The sequence below is a fragment of the Buteo buteo genome, chromosome 2 (genome assembly GCF_964188355.1).
Source record: "Buteo buteo chromosome 2, bButBut1.hap1.1, whole genome shotgun sequence".
Lineage (NCBI taxonomy): Eukaryota > Metazoa > Chordata > Aves > Accipitriformes > Accipitridae > Buteo > Buteo buteo.
This window is the reverse complement of record NC_134172.1, coordinates 43066279-43086698: the sequence shown is the minus strand read 5'-3', so window position 1 is coordinate 43086698 and position 20420 is coordinate 43066279. Positions and strand designations below refer to the sequence as shown.

The 20420-nt window shown below is 45.1% G+C and overlaps 1 long non-coding RNA gene across 1 annotated transcript; it reads right to left on the bottom strand.

Annotated features, from left to right (window-relative positions):
* Positions 1 to 1155: 1155 nt before the first annotated feature.
* On the bottom strand, positions 1156 to 19367 carry LOC142028657 (uncharacterized). Its single transcript, XR_012649652.1, has 4 exons — positions 19084 to 19367; positions 18895 to 19002; positions 15647 to 15740; positions 1156 to 1305 (listed from the first exon to the last, which is right to left on the bottom strand). It is a non-coding gene; the product is annotated as an uncharacterized LOC142028657 (long non-coding RNA).
* Between the last annotated feature and the right edge of the window lie 1053 nt (positions 19368 to 20420).

Genomic DNA, 20420 nt, shown 5'->3' with positions numbered 1-20420 from the left:
CATTTCCCTATCTAACAGTGTGCAAACATTTTATCAGCAAAAACTGGGGGGAGGGGGGGAAGATCAGCTATCTGAAACTGATAAAGCAATTTGGCAGGGAGGCAGCAGCTATCACTTCGAAATGGGGATGAGCTATGAGCTTTCTGAGGTTTAACACGTTGCAGGGATAAAAATTCTGGGGATTGACTGCTCTGGGGGTGAACGGGACACTGTGCTTGCTTGGCCCGTGGCATTTCTACCTGCTCCCCTGCCCGTGTCACCGGGACTGAGCCCTGAAGAAAGGAGTTGCGCTACTCTGCTGTGCAGCCACAGTCCATGACACTGTGCTAACAGTATGTTTGGGGCCATTACTTAAGTGATAATCTCACTGCTCCTTTGTTTTATGAGGCAATAATCTGATTCCCATGTGCATAAAATGAGGCCAAAGGGTAAATAGTTTGTTATAATGAGGGAACAACATTAAGACTGATGAAAACTAGAGGTCAGTGTTATTATTTCTGTTATGACACCCATTCATTGAATAATCCTTGTGTTCATATCCTAACGGCAGGGATCCATGTTCTGGCTTTTCAAGGCAGTATCTGTCCCCTAATAAAGGCAGATATTATCCCGCTGCCTCTCATCGCTAACTCAGCTCGCTCTCGATATGGTTCCTCATTACAATCAGATCTGAGAGAGTCACAACATGGCCGCGTGGTGAACAACTACCGGAGAGGGACCAGAGACACTAAAGAGACATTCTCTGCGTGGCCTCAATGCACAGAGGTATCAGTGGCAGGACAGGGAGCTCATCACAGGTTTTCTAATTCATGAGGAGCTTCCCACTTCGTGGACTCTCCTTCCTTTCTGCTGCATCTCCCCCCCCAATGTATCTGCTCTCTACTGACATTTCGTCATTCCCAGCTGAGAAAGTATTTCCAGTAGGAGTTAGTGCATCAGTGATGCATTTCTATAGGTCTTTCTTTTTTTTTGGAGACAGAGAACAAAAGCATAGCTGGTCTACTTAGAATGGACCTGAACATAGCAATATTACAGGATTTTCTTAATCCCAGAATAAAATAAGTAGTGTCAGGCTTTCTGAATGGGCAAAGTTTCCATGTGTATTAAAAATATATATAGGTATGTATAATTTCATAAACCAGTTAAATATATAAAACATTTTTATCTAGAAACTTTATTATAATATACAGTCTCCAAGTGCCCTGGATCCACCTGTTCTCATCTTATTCTCTTTTCTTGTCAGCCAGTTAACCTCCTGTTAGGTAAATGCCTTCTTCATCTTAACACTGGTACATATTCTTCTGCCTGTGGAGTATATCAAGTGTTATTATTAATGTGATTATATTTAACAACAACAACAACAATAATAATGATGTGCTGGCTAGGAGACATAAGTATGAACCCGCACTGTGCTGGAGTAATGTACGTAGAACAGTAGATACATCTTTTTACACAAGCTATAGGCAAGAACATCATAATAAAAACAGCCAGGTAATAGAAAACAACTGCTGAGGAATAGGACCTTATTATATGTTTTCTATCTCATTTCCTGTACAGTATTCAGTATAGCTGCTACTTACATTGAAAAAAATCTTACTGATAGTAATAGAAAATTTGACTGACAGTTCCTAGTGAAATCAGAAGTAGAAGAGCTGGCTCTAACATTCCACATCCAAGATCTTTGCTTAAACACATTTTTTTAAAATACACATAAAGACCAAGTTTTCAAGGAGGTTTCATGAAGCAGAGAGGCAAGTATGACAGAAAAAACCAAACGTTTCAGAAATGGGTGCTTTTATTGTAGGAGCTAAATGAAAACTATTAGGGCGAATTCCCTTCAGGTCTTCTGGAATATTGTCCCTTGCTTTTGGGGGAAACAGGGAAGTTCAGAAACCAAATTATTATTACTGATATTGTGAAACTGAACCTTATGATGGAAGTCAACAGTCTCCTACTTGTGGAAAAGGTACTACATCTACAGAATAACCTGAATCTTGGCAAAATATAATTTTGGTCCAGAAATGAGTAACAGAATCTTTTATGTCATTTTAAGAAGATTCTGGGTGGTTCATGGGGGGGGAAAAAAAAAAAGCCTACAGAGTGTGAAGTTTGAACCAATGAAGATGGGCTCCGCAGGTGTGCATCCAGATCTACTCCAACGTAGCTGAAGTCTATTCTACTGACTGGATGTGGATACCAGAAAACTGCATAATGACTGTCTGAAAGTCAGTGAACCTGATAAAACTTCCACCGGAAAACTCTGTGGACAGTCCCTTTAATTTCAATGGTCTTTGGATTGGGTTTAGTATTAACTATTTGTTACAGATAATAATAGGAACTTCCACATGATTTGCTTCATTTGCTTAGCAAATGAAGACATGCATTTGCTTAAATGAATGTACTGAAAGCATAAATTTAGAGGGAAGGAAATAAAGAAATTTTGTTTTCCAAGCCTGCTGGTAAGAAAGAATTTAGCAATGGGAATCCCCACAGAAATAAATTAATTTCTTGCCCTCTAACAATGTTACTAAAGAGTAAACTAAAGTAACTAAAGTAACAAGCTTCTGGTTGTTAGAAGCACCCTCCACTCCTCTCTGGATGCCAAAAGCACCAGTTCATCCTTTCCCAGTTGACAATATCTCTCTATAGTACCAGAATTCATTCCTTTTATGCATTGATGCACAGAGATTAAGGTGAAAAGGGATGGTTAGATCATCTGGTATAGCCTCCTGTGCATCACAGGCCAATAATTCCTTGCAGTTATGTCTGTAATGAAGCCAATAATTTGCATTTGGCTAAGGCACAGTCTGAATTGAAGATGCCATGAGATGGAGAATGACTTGTTCCTTTGGTCTTGTGTTCCCGTAGCTGATCACCTTCAGTATAAAAAAAAAAAACAAATCCTCAATTTTTTAATTTGAATTTGCCTGGCCTTAGTTTCCAGCCATTAGTCCTTATTACAGTTTTCTCCACTAGGCTGGGGAACTCTTCTATTTTCTGCCTACAACAAAGGTACTTCTGTGCTATAATTCAGTCCCTTCAATGTGCTTTTTAATAGGCGCAAGTACTAAGCTCTCGCATGCCTTGCTGCAAAGATTTCTCTCCTTTTGGAGGCTCTTTCCTGTTTCAAACATCCTCTAAACATGTGGACACCAAGACCAGATGTTGTATTCCAATATAACTTGTCCCAGTGTTCTACCCAGTAAAATCACTTCCTTACTCCTACTGACTAATCATCAGTTTAGAAGTCCCAGGGTAAGACTGCTCATGTTTTATCACAGAATCGCCTTTGGAGTCCATGTTGAATTGCTTTTCTGCTATAAGTTTTTTCAGATCCATTCTTCAACAGGATGAAGTCTGTAACTTTGGCTTGATTCCATGCTGCTAAATTAATTACTTTACATTTCACTGCATAAAACCATATTTTGTTAGAATGGGATTGCTAAGCTCCTGGTCAGTTTGTATGAGTGCTGTGTCCTCATCATTGTCTTTATGTCATCTGCAAATTTTATTAGCAGTGATTTTATATTCATTTCCAGGGCATTCATTTGAGATATTGAATGCCCTTGATCCTTCTGTTGATGCTTACAGAAACCCAATAGAAGCCCCCCAGTACCATCTCATACAGTTACTACTACTTTTTGAAAGCTTGGTAGTGTGTTTTCCAGTCCACTGTAGGCATACTCTGTGTAAATTCTATAGTGCTAAATGCAAACAAAACAGCATGAGGTACTATGTCAAACATACCAGCTGATAAAAATAACTATGTAGACGTAATACATTCAGTTTGTTTGACCTGTTTTCCACAACATCTGCTGACTGGCAATAATTATATTTTGGTCCTCCAATTTATTATTAATTGAACCTTGTGACATCACTTTCTTTTTCACTTTTCTTTTTTCCCCTGGGATTGAAATCAGCCCAGCCAGTCTGTACATCACGTGGTGACCCAGGAACCTTGGGGAGACATCTGCTAATGACCAGCACAGCAGCTATGCAATTTATTGTCTGATACATGCAAACGTAATAAAGGGCAAATCTCACTTATAACAGATATTCATAAAACTTCTGTAACATTCAGCTCTGTAGCAATTGAACTTAGAGGTGCGCCTGAAGATCAGGCACAGCTTACCTTAAAATACCTGAGGACACAAGGTATTGATACAAACATTTGGGGAGCCAGCCAGGACTGTGGCCTATATGGTCTTGGGATGCTTGCAGTAGCTAGCACCGGCTCATGCTGCAACTGAGTCAGACTCTCCTATGTTACACTAGGACCCTCTCCAGCATCTGAAGCAGGCAAGGCCAGGGGAGCATTCAGGTAGCTCTCTCTTCCCATAGGCAAGAAGTCTTGTGCAGCTCCTCTCAGTACACCTTGGGTGGCTTTTTCTGCCTCTGCACTGCTTGACACAGAGAGGTACTAAGTACTTGTTTTCAGGGCTGTCAGTCTGGCACTTTTCACAAGGACTAATATCATGTTTGGTCTCTCTCTCCTTCATCCCCAAAACAAGTGACACAAAAATTTAACATTAAAAGTGACAAGGTGCTCAAAGACATCAATGCCTTTATGAAACTTTATACACACCATAAGACATACAAGCAGTACTCACAGGCAACTGACAATATCTGTTGTCCTGTCCTATCCATAAGTAATTGCAATTTTATTTCTGAGTCTCAGTTTCCCCACTTTCTATATTCCTGATAAACAGCCATTAGCATCTGGGGTATTTTTATTCTGCGCTTGAGAACAAAAACGTAGTAATAAAAATAGAAAATCCACACTAGGAAATAAATGTTGATGTTGTTTAGTATATTGAATAAAACCAGAACTCATTGGAGCCCTACACAATATGGATAGCTGATGTACCAAGAGTACATTGTGAGCCTTCCTGAGCACAGTCAGGGTTTTCCTGGTCTAGTTGGAAAGAGCAAACCTTCTTTTTCTCTTATTACTTATCTTCATTCCCATGAGTATTCAATTAAAATTGCTTGGATCAGGACTCTGGTTTGTTTGTGGTGCCACTGATGGAGAAGCTCTAACTTGCCATTAGGCCTGAAGCACGGTAGTAGGGCACCACCAAAAAGGTGGGCATTGTACACCTCCTGAGAACCTGCGTGGTAGCAGGAGTGTTGCAAAGTACTGTACGTAGCTCCACAGATGAAGCAAAAGAAAGCCCAGTGGTTCAGGCAAGGGGATTAGAAAACTGTGTGGCTAATGACGAAGGGGTGTATTTCACAGCCAAATGACATAGACAGTATGTGCTCCAGATGATGATGGACACAACAGGAAGACAAGAGGAGAGCTGTGACTGAAAGGTGATACTATAGTCATCAGCCTTGGTACCAGAGGTGCTGTGAGCTTGTTTCTCCACCATCAGTCTCATTTGCATTAGGGAACACAGCTCTTTGTACTTTTAAACAAAATACAAGTAGCAATATGGTATCACAAGGTCAGCTGCAATCATATATGTTATCGGAGGTTATCTGGAAACCACATGAAACAACGATCTCTTTCCTCACACCAGCGCTGCACTGCCTTCTTGTGTAGCAACAGCTTGCAGATGAGAGACTGAGAGTGGTTTTATTTTTCTTCCCCTCCGTGCAACTCTTTCACGACTTGCACAGCCTTATGTCTTGAAAAGTAGCTGCAAAGTTGGTCCATTCCCATGAACACTTCTGAAGGCAACAGGAGTGGAGGTGCCCTGCACCTTCTGTAGGCTTTAAAGGAGATGTTGGACCAACGGTTAGATAAGGGGCAGAGAAAGGAGTGGTGACAGCCTTCCCCAGTTATTTCACAACTTCTCTAAGACCCACAGCAAGGGTGACAGCAGGAGCACCTACCAGGCAAGATGTGGGCCAGGTCTACCTAGTGTTGGTCCAAGGTTGTCTCCAAATAGCAGAAATACCCTCCTGCCTCAGTTTTCCTGCTTTAGCATGGAGACAAATCAATTCATTGCAACAGATGATTAAAAAAAAGATGTAACGCAGGCCAGTCGCCCTCCTTCAGCAGGCGGTGCATGGAGCCTCACAGGTGTAGCAGCTCCAGCTTCTGCTGACCTGCGGCTGTCGCTGGAGGTGAGGCGAGTGGCAGGTGCCGGTGCTGCCAGTGTGGACAGCCCGTGGTTTCTGTAGGTGTGCAGTCTGTGCTGGGACTGCCGCAGCAAATTCTTTTCATGGGAGGGGCAGGAAACGGCATTTCTGTAGTGCAGTGGAAAGCAAATCATTCCTGCCAGTCAGGGTTTCATCTCCTCACAAATAAGAGCTTTGTTTATAAACGTGGCTTTGTAGTTCTGTAAGAACCGGTAAAGTTTCACTTTCAGGAAAATATTAATGATTAACTATGAATAAGTAAAGGAGGATGAGACCTTTCTGGTGTCTGCTGAGAGATAGCAGTATTTTGCCATAGCTGACAAAAAGCCCAAGCCCGTGGCCTGTGGATGCTTACTCCAAACTTCCGCTTACCCACGAACAAGGCACGCACCACATAGCTCCTCTCCAAACTTGCCCAGAAAATTGCCTCCCCCCTCAAGTACATAAACCTGGGGATTCTTACCCTGAACCTCCCCTGTCCCCCTGGCAGACCAAGGGGTAAGGACTCAGAGGTTTGCCCAGTTTCAGTGAAACTGTGCAGTAAACTTTATCAGTTCTTCCAAGGTAAGAATTAGTATCTGTTCTTCCTCCTTCTTCCACCTCCATCAGCACCAGCTGCTACAATGCATATTGCCCTATAAAACACTTTCTGTTCAATTCTGGTGCCCTCAGGTGCCCTTCTCCTCCCCCCTCCTCCCAGATGAACACCTGTGAGAGGCAGATGGTACAGATAATCCAGAATATATTTCTTGAGTCCATGTAGAGAAGCTGCCAAGCTGCTGATTTTTTGGCACCATGCCTTGTGGCATCCATGGCTGGTGAGAGACGCAGATGCTGCCTGAAAATAGCTGAAGAGGAAATTCTCCCAGTGTCTCCGGAGGTCCGGGGAAGGCGGCTGCTGCCGCGGGGTTCGCAGGCAGACATCCCACCGGCACCCCTGCTGGGAATGCCTTGTGAGCAGAGCTTCCTCGCTTACATCTTAATCAGTCCTTCCTCCGGCTCCTCTTCAGCGGGCTCCGTGGACACTGCCTTGCCTTCTCACAGCGGAGGGCGAGAGGCTGGTTTTGGTCAGACATGGCCTGGCAAAGGGAGGAAACGTGTCTGCAGGGAGCTGGAAGCTGTTGTTTCTGCCTGCAGACTTCACTTCCATGCACACTCAGAGGCTGCAGCAACAGATATCTCTGTTCATTTGTTTTCATAAAAGATAAGCACCAGCACATATTTATGTCTGCCAGAGGTATACTGTGCACCCTCTTAACCGCTGAGTTTGTCAGAGCGATTGCGCGGGGAGGCTGTGTAGGCGTCCAGCCATGCAGGTGAGAGACAGCTCCCAGCACAAACCCACACCGCGCTGCATCCTTCAGCAGCCAGCACCAGCAGCCCTCTGAACTGCAGCGAAGGGGTCCTGGGGACAAGCCACCACCATTAGCGGCTCAGCTCCTTCCCAACAAGAGAAGTGGTTTTCTAACATGTGATTGTGCCTGGGAAGTAGCCTGGCTCATACGTGAAGAAATGAACTCTGGGGTAGGAGTCATGCCCAGGCACAGCCACAGCATTCCCCCTGAAATTCAGATACTCATCAGGGCCTATCACAACTGAAGCTGGATTATTCCACAGCAGTCGTCAGGAAAACGAGCTGAGACCAGCTTACCAGCACATAAGACCAACAATAACAAATACCAAAGAGTCAACACACTGTGCTCTTCCTATTGTGTGGGGCTTCAGGGCAGCGTAAATCCTTGCACCGCCTGGCCGGTTTTGAAAGGCATGTTCTTACTGCCCAGGGTCTGCCAAACACTTTCCGGACATGAAGGACACCATAGTCCTTGCCTGAAGGGGCTGATGGTCAGTGGCAGACTAGCAGTGAGGAAAAGGAACAAATAAGACAGAAGAAAAAGGCGTGTGAGAGTTGGAAAGTGTGTGGTTTGCCCCAGTATATTCTGAGAAGCTGGAAGAGATGCGGGAAACATTAATTTTCTTGCCACTATTTATTCTTTATTAGTTCTATAACCTTCAGGTCTGTAATTCCGGGTCTAACATCCTTTGTTTCCCGTATTCAGTGCTTTTATGCACATTTTACAGAAAAATGCCTCTTGCTCCTTGCCCCCTCTTCCTCCTCCCCCAAAACCAGGACACTACACCCAGCTCCCTAAAAACATGGGGATACCTAACCCCACTCGGAATCAAATAGGCTTAACCAGATTTAGGTGCCTAAATACCTTGGAGGATCTAGGCTTTAATCAGCTCATTTAATGAGCTCCTATAGTCAAAATGCACAAACAAGGTCTTAAAGCCAGTGGCTTTGAGATGCAGTGGAGAACAGGCCCTCCAAATGCAGGTACTGAGGCAAAGGGTCAGGGAAAGTCCCAGAAAGCAGTAATGAGATGGAGACAGGTATCACACATCCCCAGCAGCAACGCTGTGTCTGCATCAGGTGGTGTAGTAGTGATCAAAAAAGAGCCATGTAGTATCTGCAGCAGACTTGCTTTCTGCATTCCCTGTAAGACGGTCCCTCTTGCTCCCGTTTTCTGAAGGAACCTGATTTCTTGCTGAAAGCCAGGTGATCCAAAAGCAAGAAGGCACCACAGAGAATTTCAGTTATGCTCACACAGTTTTGGGGAGAATACTTCTTCCTGTTAAAGGGCACAAGTAACAAATCAACTAACTTCAGTCACAAGCAACTTAGCATAGAGACATGAAGTAACTCATAGCTGTGGTTGCTCTTGCTGCCTTACCACAGAATGAAAAAGAAGCTCCATCTAAAAAATAATAATGCTGTTCTCATTACCACAAAGCTTGCGTGCCAATCCCACTCTACTACAGAATATCTCTGCTAGGTAACATGTGAACAGAAAACAAAAGGAAAAAGAGAAAGAAAAGGGTGCCTTTTGGCTGAAGAAGTTTAAAAGAAGAATAGATGGTGTCATAAGCAGCAAGGAGCAGTATCGGTGCTGCAGCAGCTCAACCACAAACGAGTTTGGACTGTGTTTTTTGGGAAAGTGTCATAAGAAGAGCCCTTTCAGAGAGCAATTTTAGGAGAAAAATAGTAAGATTGCTTCTCCAGTAGTTTACGGGCAGCCTGCAGGTAAGAAGATGTAGATGATGAGGGCTAAACAGTGCTGTGCTATGAATTGTGGCAGTGCCAGCCCTGAGGCTCAGTGAGGGCTCTCCTGTCCTGAGCAGATGGCAGCTGAACACAAGGACACAGCCACGCATGGCAGCACCCAGCCTCTCCAGGCAGTCACTTATCAGCTACCTTGCTCGGGAGGTCTCACACAACTGTACACACATGATTTGTGCTTGGGTTGCTGTGTTGAAATGCAAATAGGTGTTATAAAAATATGAGATAGTCCTCTATGCCTTTCACAGAGGATGTGGGGTTTGATCATATAAGGAATGGAAATTTTATATTATTCAGAATATTTCACTGCCTCCAGATTGGCTGACGGATCTCAGGAGCCTTTTTTAACAGTGGTGTAGGGCTGGAAAACTGTGGATCCATACCTTAAAATAGTCCGGGACCATGATGACAATTTTCACTGTGAGGTTAGCTAGGAAAAACCATTGTTTGGTATTATTACATAGAAGGTACCACTGATACTAAGTTATGTGTGTGAGCCTGGACAATGAAAAGATGGATTAACAATGTCTAACGTAGGAGCTGATTTTCACAATAATCAAGACAGTAGACACAGAGGACCTAGATGATAGTAATAGCCATAGTGAGCCAAACTCATGGGTTAACTTTCCAAAGCAATGTCCAACAAGCTGGAGATACGAATGGAGGCAAAGAGTTAGGTCCACAGCTGGCAGAGAGGTCTGGTGCTTCTCCATGCTCCTCAAACAGGTCTGGACTGTAGAAAATCTTTGGATAAGGACTGCAGCATTACATGATGCATGAGAGAGTCCTTCTTCTAACCACAATATGGCCCTTCAGCATTGCCTGCTGCACCTGAACACGCTTCACTTTAACTCACTATGGGGCACAGTTCGCCTGTTTTGGTGTTTATTTTGTAGCAATGGGCCTTGATATTATAGCAGTGTTTGCAGTATAGATTAGAAAGGGGCAGAGGGAGTTGGGGTAATGACTGCTCTACTAATGGTAGTTCTTGGAGGAGCTGCCATTTCTGTCTTATTCAAGTAGCAGTCCCCAGGCCTAGGTCTGTACTGAGTTTCAGCAGCAGGTCTCCTTCGAGGCAGCTGTTTCAGAAATCCTTGCAGATTTCTTAGATTGCTCTCCATTCAAGTCAGCACACCGGTCCTCACTCCAGCTCTTCTCTTGCTCTAAATGATGCAAAGATGGTCAGACCAACAGAGACGGAAAAGAGGAAATGGCAGTGAGCACCTTTTCCTGCACTCTTGTGAAAGCACCACTACACCCGACGGTACTCCAGGCTACCACTCTCTGTCAAGGACCTGCTCGTTTCCATCATTCGAGCTTGATACTCAACCTTCCTGATGCAGCAGCTTTGACAAGAACCACCTATTCCTTAGGAAGCAGCCAAATCCTGCTGGACGGCCCGATCCCCTGCTTGCCAGGGCGGCAGGATTTCTCAAGTTATGAAGGTACCTGAAGACCAGTTAGGTGCTTCTATAAATTCTGCAAAGTATCGGTGCAGGAGCAATGCTGAACTCTTGATGAAATCAAGGAGAGCTGAGAACTTAGCCTGAAGAGATATTTTTAGAGTGGAGATATCTTAAAAATATGTCCTGTTTGCCTTTTCAGGAAACTAACCACCTTTCAATATCTGCCTCCATGGTTTCTTTATCGTTCTATCACAGTGCTCAGGGTCTTAGGTAAATGTCACAGTGTTTCCAGTGAAAAGAGGCATTAGTGCAAATCATAATCAGGCCTGAGGATTCAAATACTCCCTCCAGGTACGTCAGTGTGACCCTGGCTCCAAGGGGGCACGTCTCCAAGTGTAAAGTGGGGAGTTCTCTGACCTGTCAGGGTCAAGATGGATTAGAAATTCAACTCAAGCCCCGCACAGCTGCACTGTAACCGACAGAGGAATCCCTGCATACGTGTTCAGCTTTTAGGTTAGCTTTTGTTGCTATTAATTTCCTTTTATAATCTCCATTTCATGTTTACCAACACAGCACCAGATTCTCAGCCGATGTAAATCAGCAGTGATCCATTGCTGTTGAGCGGCATTATTTTACAGCGGTTGAGGGGAAGGCCCCTAGCTATTAATTGTGCTTTGCTCCTCTCTCTTGACAGGAATAATCTCTTTTAGAATTTGAGACTAAATAAAAAAATCACCCCTTGGATAGCTGAATCCTGTAATTCCCCCCTGGCCTCCACTGTCTTTGCTGCCGATGGAAATGAAGAGCACTGAGCCCCTGGCAGGATCAGGCCCTCAGGCGGCTCAGTGGCTGTGCCAGTCCTCTAATTCTGGAGTAATGATAATAATCAGGCTTGCACCAAGTGTTGACACATATTTATTAATTGCAAGGTGCGGCTGGCTCTGCACTTTGCTAAGACAAACACTTGCAGAACAATGTGCACAGAGGAGGCTGGAAACCACCCAGCCATGTGTCAGCAGCAGCTGAAAGGGGAGGAAATTGCTAACTGTCCCGCGCAAGGAGGCAGGGCTCTGAAAATCCAGCTGGAGAAGGAAGGATCTCCTTTTCTTGGGTTCAGCTTTCCTTTTGGGAAAACCTTTCCTGTTTCATCAGAAAGTCCCCGACCTTGCCACGGCCCCAGCAGCTCGTGACAGAAGAACAAGATGACACAATCGGAGCCAGGCTTTGTGCCAGGGCTGGCAGTGATTTAGTGGCGTTCCTAGAGAGCAGGGGGAGGCAGGCCCTGGCCCACGAGCTGAAGGTTATTTGTGCAGAGAGTCATATATTTAAGGCAGCAATCATGCCAGTCCCAGAGTGCTAGAAAGGGAAGGAGAGCCTGCCTGCCTGCGAGGTACCTGGTCTTGCAGAGGTGAACTGCTGGACGCTCCAGGGAGAAACCAGCAATGAGACTGGGACACAGAAGAGCTTCCATTCTTACTTCTGATACTAAAAAAAAGAATAACAAGTGACTACACTATTTATTTACTGCTCTGTAAATGGTGCCCAGTGACTCACTCCTTTTAGTGCTTTCCTTTATCAGTGATGAAATTACTCTCTCTTGTGAGCAGCTTCTTTTCTTCCTTTTCCTTCAGCCTGAGGATTTACATACGGCGATACCAGATAAGTGAAGACAGTGCAAGACAGCTCACTGAGTTCATACTTCAGCTTCGGTTGAGTTATGCCTGGCAAAACTGCATCTAGCTTCAATGTGTCTGTAGGCTCTTCTTCACTGTTCCTCTGCTTGCTTTCCCTCACAGCTGTGAGCACTTCGAAGCTGTGCTAACTCATGTCACTTAGAGCAATTTTCAAAGCCCACTTAACTTATCGGCCCTGTCATAGCTGTGACCAGCCTGGCACTAATCCGGATGTTCAAGAAATATCAGCCAGTTACACACAGTCCTTTGAACCAGTGAAGAGGAGAAACTTCCTTTCTCATTTTAAGTAGTTTCTATATGTCTAGAGATCTCGTACAGAAACAGAAACTATACCTGATAAAGTGCCAGCATTAATCCATTTGATGTATTTAAGTGCGGCTGTTTAACAGCAACATATCAAGTTAATGTAATACTGATGGAATAAGAAATGGCATCAGAGGGTTTCAAAAGATTTCTTATCACAAGGAAAAAAAAAAGGATTTTGACTTCCCATTTCATTTCTCTGTGAATGAGAACACCTTTGCTATTTACATTATTTACTGTTTAGCGTAGTAGAGTCACTACTAAAAATCAAAGTGATTTGCAGAGCCCTGCCAGTTCTTTTTATATCTCCTTTGCTGACTCAATAAACATCTGACACTCCAGTATTGTAACTAAGCACTGTACTGATTTTGCCCTCATTGAAAACATCTTTCTAAGAGAAAGGAATTGTTGTGCTTGTGCTAAAAATGTGATTTGTCTGGCGAAACATTTGTAAAAGCTTTTTTCCCCCAATGTTACTGAGGCAATTGGAAGCAGTTAGGCATGTACAGTTACTTGAGAAGCTATGTGAAATCTTCTGATATGCAAATACACTGCTTTATACATGGCAAAGAAGAGCTTTGGGCACGCTTACATGAAACAGAGTTGCGTTAACAAACAATTCCCTTATATGCTATTTTGTAATAAAACTTCGTCCTGAAAAATGATGTGAAGTAAGTATTCCAAAAAGCCTGTGCTGGTAGGGGACTGGTTCTGAATTCAGACCAGTTCTGCCCCAGGCTAGTTCTGTTTCTCCCAATACAGTCACCTTTAAATAGAATAAAGCAGGGTTAAAGCCAAGGATCCTGAGCAAGGTGCAGCAAGGGAAGACATTCTGGTAGCAGCTGACAAGGACAGGGCACTTCACGTCTCGACCATCACCTAGCAGAATCAAACGGGATGGATATCTCTATGGGAAAAGATGGCCTTCCAGTCTGAAGAGGACATGTTGCATCTGGTCCGTATTTGCTCTTGGATCCAAATTCAGGCAGGGAAGAGACAATGGGAAACCAGAAAGAACAGCCTAACACAACTCCACTCTGGTGTTCTTGGATGCCAGCCACAGGCGAGTCTTCCAGGTAAGCACAGAACACAAAGGAATTTATGAGCACATAAATCATAGGAGCTGAAGATGGGAAAGGCCACTGGAGGACTAGTCAATGCAGGCCTGTTTTCTACAGGGAATTTCCCAGTTGACAGTTTTAAGAATTTCAAACAATAGGGCTTTAACTTTCCTCTGGAAGCAATTCAAGGTGGTTAGGCACCTATCTATCTGAACTTTTCAGCATCTCAGTGCATTTCATGGGCCTGGCCCTATGTAGGTTCCTAGCAGCTCTTGCTGCAGGTCATTACATTCAGATTTCTTTTTGCTGTTTATTTCAGCTTATTCTATAATGAAGCATACCCAGAAGTGGAGGTAGTCACTTCAGGCTTGCCTACACTGCGGGTTTCCCCAGACTTCCTCCCAGGGAAGCCGAGTCAACAGAAAGAGTAGTGGTGAAAAGCTCCCTGGGTGGACAATCTGGATTTGGGTTACAGTGAACTAGGAAAAATGCATTAAAATCATGGAACAAGGAAGCCTGCGTGCAGCATTGTTGTGGGATAGCTGCAGTACATTGCATTTACACTCTACCATACAGCAGAACGTCCTCTGTGCAGTCAGGTCCCTAAGATTTGAGCCACTTCCACAGATTGCTCCTAGAAACTAGGCTGAGTTTTAACAACACAGATCACATCTTCAAATGGCTTTGCTGGTTTGCACTAGGGCAGGCTGTGCATCAGCAGCTACTCCACAACAGATTCCCAAAGAAGATGTAAGAAAGAAAGGGCACACAGAAAGATCGAGGAAACCGCCTCTGCCCCTAACATCTGAGAGTAAGGCTGCTAGAGCAAGAACAGAGACCTGCTTGTGCTTAAATTCCACTTTATGTTCTCTGTAGAGATGAACAGAGTCTGTTGGCATTTTGCAATGATTGTGAGGAACTTTAGTGGTTAATTATATCCTCTGTTTCTTCCCTCTCTATCTCTGTGCACATTCACATGAGTCCTAAAAGGAGTTTACCGTTCAAATGCCTAGGCTCTGGGCCAGGAGCAGTGCCTAGATAGAATACTGTGAAACATCTCCTCACGTACTGTGATAAAATGCTTGGGGACATACTATATAGAGCTATAAGTACGTCTGCAAAGTCATGAAACGTTATGTCATCAGTGCTACGAGCGCTGCAAAGTTGTAATCTCAGAGCAGGCTACCAGCCAAAGTAGGAGAGTAGCAAATCTAAATGGCACCCAGCATTCAAGGACTGTGTCACCATTAGATGGTGGTACTTTTCAACCCGGCGTGCCAAGGGCGGTAAGGAGGCGGTTGGCCAAAATGTGCAGGTTAGTGCAGTGGGAGAAGTGGGGAAATTACACAATGGGCACAAAGGAAGGAAAGGGTGAAAAGCAGGTGAGAGCAGTGGTGGCAGGGTGGTGGGAGGCCAACAGAAGGCTCCCAAGGCGGTGATGTGCTTAACCATTTCCTCTTGCCCTGGGTTGATCGCTCGCTTTTGGCGTGTGAAAGGGGAAGATGGTGGTGTGCCACTGTGGTGTGCCAGGTGAGAGCCAGGAAGGGGGGAGGAGAGGGGGCTGGGTGTGGCTGATAGTTTAGCCACAGCTGGAGGAAGATGGGTTTTGTTAGCCTGTGGCTTGTTTGACTTGATCACCACCCTTCACCGTCCCTTTCACATCGGTTTCACCACCATTTAAATTAAAATGCTAATAAAATGTAAAGAAGGACAGATACTTTCTACTGAGGTCCCTTGCCCTGGACTGGCAGTCTGCATGTCCATGCTCACGCACAGCCTGCCCTCTCCATGCGTCTTTCCCTCCTGTGTTACAGAGAGATCCTTGCTTACAAGCAGAGATGCCCTTGGGGCCCAGCCACTGTGGCAGCTCCCTGGGACCCTGGACAGGTAGAGGAGAAGAGTGATATACTTAGCTAAGACAGAAAGCAGTAAACACATTCAATGCTGAAATGGAAAAAGAAAGGGGCTTACCTCCTAGCTTTCCCCGGCACACTAGAATTCTATGGTTAGGTCTTCCTTACCAGATACCCCACCAGTCCCAAAGTGTTCAGCAGTCTTGACTAACCTGAGGCAATCACAATGAAACATAGTTTAGTACGAATGACCCATGACAAAACCCCCTCTCACCCATCAGAATTTGGCAGGTAGCACAAGCCCTGCCAGAGTCCAACTTCTTTCCTTACAAAGCACTTCAGCCCCAAGCTCTTGACTGAGAGCTACAAGGTGCCCTGACATGTTCCCGCTCCAACAATTTGTTAGCTGTGGCTTTTTGCAATGATTGCTGTATTGCAGTATTTCTTCAGGTCTTCCTGGCTCTCCCCAGGAGACAAGGAGATGCAGGATCAGCAGTGGGGTGGTACATCAGGCAGTGCAGTCATGTCCACAGCGGAGCTTTGCTGCTGATTCCAGCAGTTTGCAGTCACGAGCCAGCTGCAGTTGTGTGCAAGCCTGCACTGAAACACAGACTTGGCCATCTGGCCAACGCGATTGCAAATGGGTGGAGGGACGTGCAGGTACTGATCAGTTCTGGCACGACACGAAACGGAGTGGGAGGGCGACTGGAGGCCAGTCAAAGCAGCAGAGAAGCGTTAATCTTCGCTCACCGTGTGATATTAGTGAGCACGGCACAGATTGTCTCCAGCGTTAATACCCACTGGAAATTGCGCTGTGTGGGTGCAGGGCGTTTCAGTGAGAGTATAGCTGGGCTTGCTGGGAGTCTTGTGCCAACAGGTTCTGAGATTAATAGCAGGCGTGGGAGTTGGGAGGCATGGGTTTAATTTCTGTGGGGTTCCTGGGGCAAGGTCCTTCCTCTTGGCTTTTTGCCCTCCTCCCTGTCACTGGGAAGTGGTGAGTCCTTTGGAGCCAGGGCTGTCCCTTCAAATGGGTGCAGGCACAGTGGGTTGAAGGTCTGGTTTGGGTACCTTTATCCGCACACAAGCAAAGTTCAAATAATCATAGTGAGGTCCTCCCTTGCTTAATTGTCTACCTTTGCTGAACCCTCTGCCTGTGTATCTGTGTCACAGTGGCAGAGAAAAGTGTGGCAGGAAAGGGTTAATTTGGGGCGGGGGAGGTTTGCAGGCAGATCGGAGGAGCAGGAGAGTATTTCTGTATTAACATGCAGCTGGTTAATGCAGCTGAATAGCCCTGGCTCAGCTGTTACCTTTCTCAAAGCCAATGGCAAATGATGAAAAACCGTGGTAATATCTATTAAAAGTTTGTGGAAGGGGCCTGCTCAGTGGGAGCTTTTCCATCTCACATACAAGTGATGATTTAGAACAGAGAAAGATCCCCTCGAGGGGATTTTGTGAACCATGCAATGCTAATTAACTCCATTGTTGTATTTTGTTTTGAACATAAGAGTCCCTCTGGGATTGCAGCACTCTTTCCTCCTGCAATAGATTTCCATTTTGCACCACTGTATAAAATCTCCTCCACGTCCCATCAGCCAAAGGGATTAACAATAGGGAGAAGCATATGTGCATAGTTTTATGGGGTTCTAGGGAGGAATGTCTCTCCCTTCACCTCCCAGATGCATTCTCAATAGAGGCCATTCTGTACATCCTTACGTTTGCTGTTTCTTTAACCTTGAATTAAAAACAAGTGTACATCAAACACTGGGCAGCATCTCCCTTTGATCTTCAGCATATTCAAACCACTTCCGAACATGCTGTGCTAGAGTTTGTTCTAGTAGTTGTGTTGTCTGGGCACAAATGCAAAAAAAAAAAAAAAAAAAAAAAAAGAAAAATAAAACCCTACACCCCAAAAAATCAGCAAAAGCCATCAACACCAGGAGTGGAAGCACTGGTGAAAGACTGATATGCTCATCTACAGTTCATCCTGAAAGGAAAGCAAGAGAATGAAAGCTCCCATCTGTTTGAAGCCCTTACTGTCTCGAGCCAACAACGTTAGAAAGAAATTGACTCCCTCTGTGCTGGATCTGCTCTTCATTTTCTGGACTTCTGGTGTCCCACTTTGGTTTGCCCAGAGTCCCTCCTCTCTGCTCACTCTTCTTGTGTTGAACAAAGCAGATCCTGACTCACCCTTGTGCTCTGGCTATTACAATGTAGCATCAACTTCAGCGAAGTCAGAACAAGGACAAGAGCAAGGAGCATCAGGTCTTTCAGGTGAATCAAATGGCTGCTTCTTAATTCTTCAACTTCAGTCTCTGGCCACCATCAACTCTGAGAAAGCCCAGATCTCCACGTGATATCTTGGATATTCTCTTTTCTCTGCTGCATCAAGTTGCAGCTCTGCACAGGCCAGTATTTACAGTGTTGATGTCTGTCTTCCTGATTTAGGCAATTTGGTTGTTTCATGGTAAGAAATATTTAGCAAGGTGCCCCAAGGGAGTGGCTAGTGCACTGGTGTCAGATAGATGACTTCTGGATGGCACTGTAACTACACTGGGAACTACCTGCCACCAGCTGTAATGGGGATTCTGCATGAACTTGACCAACAGGAGCAGGGATTTGCAAATAAGAGACTTTCTTGTGTACCTTATAACACTGTAAATTCTTAGGTCTTGATTCTTAATTCATGCTGGAATATATTTAATTATAATCTGGGCAATTTTTGAGTTCTCTGAATGAACAACAGGAAAGACATTTACAGCGTCTTCAGGAGTGTAAATAATGCAAGTCATAGAGGAGCCCAAGCAATGCTACCTTTGTACTCAGGACCCTGGGGGCATGACTGTGCCACCTCCAGACCCAGGCATTGCTGCTGCCCATTGGAGACACTACAGCCCATCAGAGACCCTACCCTCCCCGTCTTCAGTCAGCTAAGCAGACTACTGGGTATATTAAACAGCTTTGTCAGGGATCCAGTGGGGATGCTCACTGAGGCAACAGCCTCTGTGACATTGCTACTAGACTGATGAAGTAAAATTTGTCATGTAAAGCTTCCTGTTCTCCCCACAACATCCTTCGCTTACTGCAAACTCCTCTTTTTCTTTCCAAAAGGAGGGGAATCAATTCCAAAATATTTATACTGCCTCTACCCCAAATCTTCCTGCATCACCATGGCTGGATGGATTTTCCCTTGGAGTAGTGCACTCGGTGATCCCAGCAGAAAGTGCTCCTGAGACCCCTCTTGTTCAAATGCTATGACATTACCTTATGCTGTAGGGTCTTGAGGGCTATTACTACAACAGTTGAAGTTGTAGTTGTCTATCACAACAGTGGCCTACAGAGCATGCTAGTGTATGTAAAGCAACATACCTGAAAGGATGTTCCGAGTCATTCTTTCTGAAAATGCTGCTAAATCTTTTCCGCTTGAGTGTTATCTGTCCACGTAAATACATTTTTTTCTTCTTTTCTTTGCTGTGCCTTTATAGCAAATGACAGAATTAAAAAGGTAAAACTCAAGGGACTTTCCATTCTAAAATCCTCAGCTTACTTCAAACTCACATGGTGGTGTAGCAACCTCAACATCTTCTCACTTGCACCTGTATAAAATAACCAGAGCAGCTCCATAGGTTTACCCCTCTCAACATCCAGAGAGGAAAGGGTAAGAGCCAGCCTGTTTTTGACAAGCATTTCCAGTGTGGTGTTCTCAGCAGGAGCGCATTTGTCAAATCCCGCTGCATTTTTCACCCTTTAATATATATAGCTAGAAGGAAAGGTTTCTGTGAGCAGAACAAGCCCACAAGCCATTTTTTCCAGTCCTCTCTGTAAGCTCGTCTTCCTGTAGCACTTGCTGACCACTGGCTTGTTAACGCGCGGGCGTAGAGATTTGGCAAAGGCGCTGTCAGTGTGGTCCTCATCACACCAGCCAGGATCACCCTCTCTGCCCTTGTGTAGCTCAACATCTTAGTCCTTTATCGAGCTGCTGCACATAGCCATTGCCTTGAGCAGCTCAGGCTCGTGCCCGAAAGCTGACGAATAGTTTCCTGATGAGTGTGCGACAGGGACACCAAACGCCACGTGAGAAAGCAAGCCCTTTTATGACTGCTGAGATCACAGCGAGCTGAAGTGCAGCGAAGGTTTTCCGCAGATACTGAGAGCAGATTTTGCTTGAAGCCACTCCTGCTCCTGGCACCATGGAGGCATTGTTCCCCTCGCCCCCTCTCTCCCAGGCTAAGTATAGAAGACACTTGAACTCCCAGAAGTTTCATTCCCACTCCGAGTTTTGCAGCGCAGCTCTCGCCGAGCAATCTTATCCGCGTGCTCTGCCCAGAGAGGTCCCCGCTGACTCCTCTGGGGCTCTGCAAGGGGCCGCACGTCCCCACTGTGCAACCCACAGCCGGGCCTGCCCATCTCTGGTTTCCTTGCTTCAGCAGCAATGTGGAGATATTTTTGTAGTTTCCATGATATAGATGCTTAATGCCAACATCCGTTTGTCCTCTGTGACCTATGATTTTCCACACCCTGCTAGAACGAGGGAGAAGCAACTCTGCTGCTACTTGAGCGGCTTTCACTTACTGTTAGGAAGAGGCTGGTTACAGGGAAGGGGGGCATGAGGAAGGGTGGGAGCTGCTTTCACAGCTGCTGAGGCTTCTTCCAGCCAGTTTCTGAGTTTTACATCACCATTTGAACATTTTTCCCTGTCAGACAGAAATGAGTGGAAGGGTAGCTGGCCCTGCTCATCACAGAGAGCGCACGCTACTTGCAAATATTATTTTAGCGTGTCCCTGCTCTTCCCCGTCTCGGCCTAATATTTGCAGTGGATAATTTCTAAAGCCTAAATAACATAAACTCGTGATTGAACATGCTTTTCCCGAGCTAAACTCCACCCTGTTCCAAAG